Source organism: Hypanus sabinus, unplaced genomic scaffold, assembly GCF_030144855.1.
Source record: "Hypanus sabinus isolate sHypSab1 unplaced genomic scaffold, sHypSab1.hap1 scaffold_1093, whole genome shotgun sequence".
In the NCBI taxonomy this organism is placed as follows: Eukaryota; Metazoa; Chordata; class Chondrichthyes; order Myliobatiformes; family Dasyatidae; genus Hypanus; species Hypanus sabinus.
This window is the reverse complement of record NW_026779150.1, coordinates 120,001-127,500: the sequence shown is the minus strand read 5'-3', so window position 1 is coordinate 127,500 and position 7,500 is coordinate 120,001.

Below are 7,500 nucleotides of genomic sequence, written 5' to 3'. Positions count from 1 at the left end.
GTTAACGAGTTGCCCCGCCCGGACTTGGTGCCGGCCGCGCGCGGCAGGAAGAAAGCTTTCCCCGCCGCTTCGGTCAGCCAGATGCTGCCCCCTGCCCGGACTTGGCCGCGGCTGCTGGTAGAGACGGTGCGTGGGGTCGGTCGGTTAACGAGTTGCCCCGCCCGGACTTGGCCGCGGCTGCTGGTACAGACGGTGCGTCGGTTAACGAGTTGCCCCGCCCGGACTTGGTGCACGCCGAATCAGGAAGTCCGGCTCGGTTAACCAGTTGCCCGGGCCAGCTGCTGCGCGCAGATCGGGTTGGTTAACGAGTTGCCCAGCCGACTTGGCGGCGCGCCGATGGGCATAATTAGTGTTGTCGGTGTGGGCGGTAAATTCAGGCGCCTCTTCGTTAACCGGCGCCGCTGCGTTCGACCGGAGCTAGCTCGCCTCGGTCGACGGGCGGCCCTCCGCTGGTGGTGGTCCCACCGTGGACGGATGCCGCGCCTCGACCGTGGCTCCCGCCCGCCCGCCCGGGACTCCAAGTCTCGGAGTCGGGACTCGCGGGGAGCTCCGGTGGTCCGGCCGAAAGTGTCGCCGGCCGGCCGGCCGGCCGGCACAGCCCTCCGAATCGGCCCCCTTACGGACTTCCGCATCGGGGCATTTGTCCGAAATTCATTCGGCCAAGGTTCCGACTCGGCGGCCCGGGCACCGGCAGGCTGCCCGAGGAGGGCGACCCCCCGGCCGGCAGAGGCCACCGAATCGGTCCCCATGCGGACTTCCGCCAGTGGGAATCGGTGGGAAAATCCGTCCGGCCGGACGGACGGGCGAAGTCGCCGTTCGCCCGTAAATGCCGCCGCGCGGCCCGGGTTAACGAAGTGGGGAGGCCCGTACCGCCTGTCGACCACTCCTAGGTGGTCGAGAAAAACGCCTCCCCATATATCTCCGGGAACCCCGCCAATGCCCCCGTACAGAAATTGCATGTGTCAAAGGGGCGGCCGAATCTGACCCCGGCGGCCGGGTCTCTGGAACTCCGGGCCGGCAGCGGCCGGCAAATCCGTCCCGCATCGGGACTTCCGAAGCAGAGTCGGTTAACGAATTGCACGCGGGTAAATGGTTAACCGCAGCCCGGGTCCGGACACCTGGCTCCCACACGACCCGTCTTTGGGGGAGGTGGGTGGGTGGGCCAGCTACAGCAGCCTCGCGAGGGCTTGGCTGTGGGCTCCCCGGTTGCCGAGCTGCAGTGTGCCGGCACAGACGAGCGCGTTGGCTGGCTGGCTGGCTGGCTGGGTCAGCGTCTTCGCCGGTATTCGCAGAAGGTGCTAGCAGGTCCAGGGGCGAATTAGCCGCGCGCCGCTGCGGGACCGACGTACGCCCAGTTACAAAGACTGGGCGTTTTAGGGTGAGGGTGAGGGTTAGGGTTAGTTAGGGCTAGTGTTAGGGTTAGGGCTGGCGTCAGGGTTAGGGTTAGGGTTAGTGCCAGGGTTAGGGTTAAGGTTTGGCTTGTGCTCCTGGCAGGTCCGCACGCGTCATACCTCGGCGGGTGGCCGCGAGGGGACGTCTTCGGAGGGCCGTGCCGGCCGAGGGGCGGCTCCTCCGTCGGGACTACAGGAGGTCGCACCGCCCATCGCAGTCCTCGGCAGACGTCGAAATTATTCCAAGTCCCGCCGCATTAGGGTTGGTTAACGACTTGTCCCGGCCGGGCTGGTTAACGACTTGTCTCGCCGACGTTGGTTAACGACTTGTCCCGGCCGGGCTGGTTAACGACTTGTCTCGCCGACGTTGGTTAACGATTTGTCTCGCCGACGTTGGTTAACGACTTGTCCCGGCCGGGCTGGTTAACGACTTGTCTCGCCGACGTTGGTTAACGATTTGCCAGGGCCCGGTCGGGCAACCCGATTGCCCGCCCGGGGATTGGGTTCGGGCTAGGGTTAGGGTTAGGGTTAGGGTTAGGGTTAGGGTCAGGGTTAGGGTTAGGGTCGGGGTTGGGGTTAGGGCTCGGGTTAGGGCGGGGGTTAGGCTTAGAGCTGGGGTTAGGATTAGGGTTAGCGTTAGGGTTAGGGCTGGGGTTAGGGTTAGGGTTAGGGTTCGGGCTAGGGTCAGGGCTAGGGCTAGGATATGGGTTGGGGCTTGGGCTGGGGCTAGGGTTAGGGTTAGGGTTAGGGTTGAGGTTGGGGTTAGGGTTAGGGTTAGCGTTCGGGTTGGGGCTAGGGCTCGGGTGAGGGCGGGGGTTAGCTTTAGGGTTAGGGCTGGGGTTAGGGCTAGGGTTGGGGTTGGGGTTAGGGTTAGGTTTAGCGTTCGGGTTGGGGCTAGGGCTCGGGTTAGGGCGGGGGTTAGCTTTAGGGTTAGGGCTGGGGTTAGGGCTAGGGTTGGGGCTAGGGTCAGGGCTAGGCCTAGGATATGGGTTGGGGCTTGGGCTGGGGCTAGGGCTCGTGCTATGGCCAGGGTTAGTTTTAAGGTTTGGGTTGTGCTCCTGGCAGGTCCGCACGCGTCATACCTCGGCGGGTGGCCGCGAGGGGACGTCTTCGGAGGGCCGTGCCGGCCGAGGGGCGGCTCCTCCGTCGGGACTACAGGAGGTCGCACCGCCCATCGCAGTCCTCGGCAGACGTCGGAATTATTCCAAGTCCCGCCGCATTAGGGTTGGTTAACGACTTGTCCCGGCCGGGCTGGTTAACGACTTGTCTCGCCGACGTTGGTTAACGACTTGTCCCGGCAGGGCTGGTTAACGACTTGTCTCGCCGACGTTGGTTAACGATTTGCCAGGGCCCGGTCGGGCAACCCGATTGCCCGCCCGGGGATTGGGTTCGGGCTAGGGTTAGGGTTAGGGTTAGGGTTAGGGTTAGGGTTAGGGTTAGGGTTAGGGTTAGGGTTAGGGTTAGGGTTAGGGTTAGGGTTGGGGCTAGGGTTAGGGTTAGGGTCAGGGTTGGGGCTAGGGTTAGGGTTAGGGTTGGGGTTAGCTTTAGGGTTAGGGCTGGGGTTAGGGTTAGGGTTAGGGTTAGGGTTAGGGTTGTGATTGGGGTTAGGGCTCGGGTTAGGGCGGGGCTTAGGCTTAGAGCTGGGGTTAGGATTAGGGTTAGGGTGAGCGTTAGGGTTGGGGCTAGGGTTAGGGTTAGGGTTGGGGTTAGCTTTAGGGTTAGGGCTGGGGTTAGGGTTAGGGTTAGGGTTCGGGCTAGGGTCAGGGCTAGGGCTAGGATATGGGTTGGGGCTTGGGCTGGGGCTAGGGTTAGGGTTAGGGTTAGGGTTGGGGTTGGGGTTAGGGTTAGGGTTAGCGTTCGGGTTGGGGCTAGGGCTCGGGTGAGGGCGGGGGTTAGCTTTAGGGTTAGGGCTGGGGTTAGGGCTAGGGTTGGGGTTGGGGTTAGGGTTAGGTTTAGCGTTCGGGTTGGGGCTAGGGCTCGGGTTAGGGCGGGGGTTAGCTTTAGGGTTAGGGCTGGGGTTAGGGCTAGGGTTGGGGCTAGGGTCAGGGCTAGGCCTAGGATATGGGTTGGGGCTTGGGCTGGGGCTAGGGCTCGTGCTATGGCCAGGGTTAGTTTTAAGGTTTGGGTTGTGCTCCTGGCAGGTCCGCACGCGTCATACCTCGGCGGGTGGCCGCGAGGGGACGTCTTCGGAGGGCCGTGCCGGCCGAGGGGCGGCTCCTCCGTCGGGACTACAGGAGGTCGCACCGCCCATCGCAGTCCTCGGCAGACGTCGGAATTATTCCAAGTCCCGCCGCATTAGGGTTGGTTAACGACTAGTCCCGGCCGGGCTGGTTAACCATTTGTCTCGCCGGCGTTGGTTAACGATTTGTCTCGCCGACGTTGGTTAACGATTTGCCAGGGCCCGGTCGGGCAAACCGATTGCCCGCCCGGGGATTGGGTTCGGGCCAGGTTTAGGGTTAGGGTTAGGGCCAGGGCTAGGGTTAGGGCTGGGGTTAGGTCTAGGGTTAGGGTTAGGTTCAGGGTTAGGGCTGGGGTTAGGTTTAGGGTTAGGGCGGGGGTTAGGGTTAGCGTTAGGGTTAGGGCCTGGGTTAGGGTTACGGCTGGGGTTAGGGTTAGGGTTAGGGCTAGGGCTAGGATATGGGTTAGGGCTTGGGCTGGGGCTAGGGCTCGTGTTATGGCGCTCGGCCAAAACTACGGCTTCCGCCGAATTCAAAACCTACAAGGTCCCGCGGCGGGGAGCAGCCGGGGGACGTGTTGGGAGCGACGTTCGGACCGAGGGGCGGCACTTTCGGAGGGTGGACCGGAGGTCGGTTAACCAATCGTCACGAGCCGGGGAACGGAAGAACTGTTCGCGCCGGGCTGCTGCCTAAGTCTTTGTCCTGTTCTGCCCGTCAGCACCGGACCCGGTCGGTTACCGCAGAGCCGGCTCGGGACTGGTTAACGACTTGTCCCGGCCGGGCCGGTTAACCATTTCTCTCGCCGACGTCGGTTAACGATTTGCCTGAGCCCGGTCGGTTAACCAATTGTCACGAGCCGGCGAACGGAAGAACTGTCCGCGCCGGGCCGCTGCCTAAGTCCCTGTCCTGTTCTGCATGTCAGCACCGGACCCGGTCGGTTACCGCAGTGCCGGCTGGGGTCTGGTTAACGACTTGTCCCGGCCGGGCCGGTTAACCATTTGTCACGCCGAAGTTGGTTAACGACTTGTCCCGGCCGAGCCGGTTAACCATTTGTCTCGCCGACGTCGGTTAACGATTTGTCCCAGCCGGGCCGGTTAACCAATTGTCACGAGCCGGCGCGAACGGAAGAACTGTCCGCGCCGGGCCGCTGCCTAAGTCTTTGTCCTGTTCTGCATGTCAGCACCGGTCCCGGTCGGTCACCGCAGTGCCGGCTCGGGTCTGGTTAACGACTTGTCCCGGCCGGGCCGGTTAACCATTTGTCTCGCCGAAGTCGGTTAACGATTTGCCTGAGCCCGGTCGGTTAACCAATTGTCACGAGCCGGCGAACGGAAGAACTGTCCGCGCCGGGCCGCTGCCTAAGTCTCTGTCCTGTTCTGCATGTCAGCACCGGACCCGGTCGGTTACCGCAGTGCCGGCTGGGGTCTGGTTAACGACTTGTCCCGGCCGGGCCGGTTAACCATTTGTCACGCCGAAGTTGGTTAACGACTTGTCCCGGCCGAGCCGGTTAACCATTTGTCTCGCCGAAGTCGGTTAACGACTTGTCCCGGCCGAGCCGGTTAACCATTTGTCTCGCCGACGTCGGTTAACGATTTGCCTGAGCCCGGTCGGTTAACCAATTGTCACCGAGCCGGCGAACGGAAGAACTGTCCGCGCCGGGCCGCTGCCCAAGTCTTTGTCCTGTTCTGCATGTCAGCACCGGACCCGGTCGGTTACCGCAGTGCCTGCTGGGGTCTGGTTAACGACTTGTCCCGGCCGGGCCGGTTAACCATTTGTCACGCCGAAGTTGGTTAACGACTTGTCCCGGCCGAGCCGGTTAACCATTTGTCTCGCCGACGTCGGTTAACGATTTGCCTGAGCCCGGTCGGTTAACCAATTGTCACCGAGCCGGCGAACGGAAGAACTGTCCGCGCCGGGCCGCTGCCCAAGTCTTTGTCCTGTTCTGCATGTCAGCACCGGACCCGGTCGGTTACCGCAGTGCCTGCTGGGGTCTGGTTAAAGACTTGTCCCGGCCGGGCCGGTTAACCATTTGTCACGCCGAAGTTGGTTAACGACTTGTCCCGGCCGAGCCGGTTAACCATTTGTCTCGCCGACGTCGGTTAACGATTTGCCTGAGCCCGGTCGGTTAACCAATTGTCACCGAGCCGGCGAACGGAAGAACTGTCCGCGCCGGGCCGCTGCCTAAGTCTCTGTCCTGTTCTGCATGACAGCACCGGACCCGGTCGGTTACCGAAGTGCCGGCTCGGGTCTGGTTAACGACTTGTCCCGGCCCGGCCGGTTAACCATTTGTCACGCCGACGTCGGTTAACGACTTGTCCCGGCCGGGCCGGTTAACCATTTGTCACGCCGAAGTTGGTTAACGACTTGTCCCGGCCGGGCCGGTTAACCATTTGTCACGCCGAAGTTGGTTAACGACTTGTCCCGGCCGAGCCGGTTAACCATTTGTCTCGCCGACGTCGGTTAACGATTTGCCTGAGCCCGGTCGGTTAACCAATTGTCACCGAGCCGGCGAACGGAAGAACTGTCCGCGCCGGGCCGCTGCCTAAGTCTCTGTCCTGTTCTGCATGACAGCACCGGACCCGGTCGGTTACCGAAGTGCCGGCTCGGGTCTGGTTAACGACTTGTCCCGGCCCGGCCGGTTAACCATTTGTCACGCCGACGTCGGTTAACGACTTGTCCCGGCCGGGCCGGTTAACCATTTGTCACGCCGAAGTTGGTTAACGACTTGTCCCGGCCGGGCCGGTTAACCATTTGTCACGCCGAAGTTGGTTAACGACTTGTCCCGGTCGGGCCGGTTAACGATCTGCCAGGGCCCGGTCGGGAACTCGATTGCCCGCCCGGGGACTGTTGTCTTGCTCCACCGCACGGCCGGGGGGGTCGGTCGGCACGGCTAACGAGCCGTCCGAGAACTGCCGGTTAACCAGTTGCCCGGTGGCAATTCGTTAACTGAGTCCGCTCCGGAAGTCTGGATGCGGGTCGGATTTGAGGGTCGTAGCCGGGCAGGAGTTCCAGAGGCTCGGCAGCCGGGGTCAGATACGGCCGCCCCTTTGACACATGCAATTTCTGTACGGGGGCATTGGCGGGGTTTCCGGAGATTTACGGGGAGGCGTTTTTCTCGACCACTTAGGAGTGGTCGACGGGCGTTACGGGCCTCCCCACTTCGTTAACCCGGGCCGCGCGGCGGTATTTCCGCACGCTTCCCAAGGTCGCCCGTATGGATTTTCGGACGAATTCCCAATGGCGGAAGTCAGTCAGCGGGACGTATCCGCAGGCCCAAGCCGACCGAGGGGCAGCATATACGGGCTGACTACCGGTGCTCGGGCCGCCGAATCGAAACCTTGCCCGAATGATTTTCTGACAAAGTCCCGCGGCGGGGAGACGCGAGGGGACGAATTCGGAGGGTCGTGCCGGCCGAGGGGCGGCATTTTCGGTGGGACTACCGCAGGTCCCTCCGCCAAAAATAGGGCTACGGCCCGATCGAAAATCTGACAAAGTCCCGCTGCGGTGAGCCGCGAGGGGACGTATTCGGAGGGCCGTGCCGGCCGAGGGGCGGCATTTTCGGTGGGACTACCGCAGGTCCCACCGCCGATCCGAGACCTTGGCAGAAGTCGAAATTATTCCAAGTCCCAACTCGGAAGTCGGAATGAAGGCTGATTCGGGGCCCTGCTGCCGGCCGAAGCGGACGATGCACGGCGGCACTACCGGAGGGCCGACCGCCGACAGAGGCGCGTGCTCCCGGCGCCGCGCCGGTTAACCAATTGACGGCGGAAGTCTGTGAAGGTCGGATCCAGCCCGTCGGGCGGGCCCGAGGTGCGACGAGGCCGGCGTGAGCTCCGGGCGTCTTACCGCCGGTTTGACACACGTCATTGTTGTACGGTCAGTCGCGGCGCCGGTTAACCAGTTAGGCCCGGAGAGCGCTATGAAGGTTGCATTTG